Below are 1243 nucleotides of genomic sequence, written 5' to 3'. Positions count from 1 at the left end.
GACCTACAGAGTGTAAAATAATATTATAAATGTCTGATTAATATTTAGACCTACAGAGTGTAAAATAATATTATAAATGTGAGTATTTTTAGGTTTCAGTCTAGTGATCAGTCTATGGTCCAGACTGATTTTATGATCCCTGAGTGATCATTGATCTACACAGTGTAGAGCAGCAGGTCTCCTCACATGGAGATTGCAGCCAAGATGTAGTTTTATTCTGATTTCTGTGACTGTGGTTGCCACAGGATGCCAGAGGTTTGATGTGGTTTATATTTACAGTCATTAGAAATAACACAAAAGCAAAACAAACTGTGTTTTTATAAGTAGAGGCTTTCTTTACTACAGTCCAAATACAGCAGCAGCTGGTCTGGCACCTTTGTGGCATGAGACTTTCACAAAGTGCCAGTGTGTTTATTAGGTAATTTATTTTCATTTTCTGAGAGTAAAATTTCACATTAACAATCAATGCTGTAAAATTTCACATTAACTATCAATGCTCTAAACTAAACAAATAAATAATCAGTGCTCTTCATTATTCTTTCAGCACTCTATACACATAGCTTTATTTTGGACATTGATTACATTTCATGTAAATTTGGTCATTTTACATTACAGGCATTTCACTGTTTGTTGAATAATCCCAATACTAAAATAATTAGAAAATAAATATTGACAAACCAGCAATTTCTAGCCTGGTCATTGCCTTCCTGCACAGATCTGATCGATTCTAATATCCCTTCTCTGCTCCATCTGGGCTTTCTCCCACTGATATGGATTTCTCCAGCAGAATTTCAACCTAACCTAACCAATCAAACAGGAGGAGTTGTGAACAATTACATAAATTTTCTGCTGTTCCTGTAGTGTAGCAATGACAGTGGAGGGAGTGAATGAAGTCATTCAGTCCGTGTTGACTGCTAACACTCATCTGATGAATGCTGACACTCATCTGATGAATGCTAACACTCACCTGATGAACGCTAACACTCACCTGTTCAATGCTAACACTCACCTGATGAATGCTAACACTCACCTGATGAACGCTAACACTCACCTGATGAATGCTAACACTCACCTGTTAAATGCTAACATTCACGTGATGAATGCTAACACTGACCTGATGAATGCTAACACTCACATGATGAATGCTAACACTCACATGATGAATGCTAACACTCACATGATGAATGCTAACACTCACATGATGAATGCTAACACTCACATGACGAATGCTAACACTCACATG

The 1243-nt window shown here is 36.9% G+C and overlaps 1 protein-coding gene across 1 annotated transcript in view; it reads right to left on the bottom strand.

Moving 5' to 3' along the window:
• The window catches only part of naglu (N-acetylglucosaminidase, alpha), an 11415-nt gene that overhangs the window by 8844 nt on the left and 1328 nt on the right, over nucleotides 1-1243 (bottom strand). The window lies entirely within an intron of this gene.

The sequence above is a fragment of the Austrofundulus limnaeus genome, unplaced genomic scaffold, assembly GCF_001266775.1.
Source record: "Austrofundulus limnaeus strain Quisiro unplaced genomic scaffold, Austrofundulus_limnaeus-1.0 Scaffold69, whole genome shotgun sequence".
Classification (NCBI taxonomy): domain Eukaryota; kingdom Metazoa; phylum Chordata; class Actinopteri; order Cyprinodontiformes; family Rivulidae; genus Austrofundulus; species Austrofundulus limnaeus.
The sequence above is the reverse complement of the archived record's forward strand: the minus strand, read 5'-3'. Positions and strand labels throughout refer to the sequence as shown.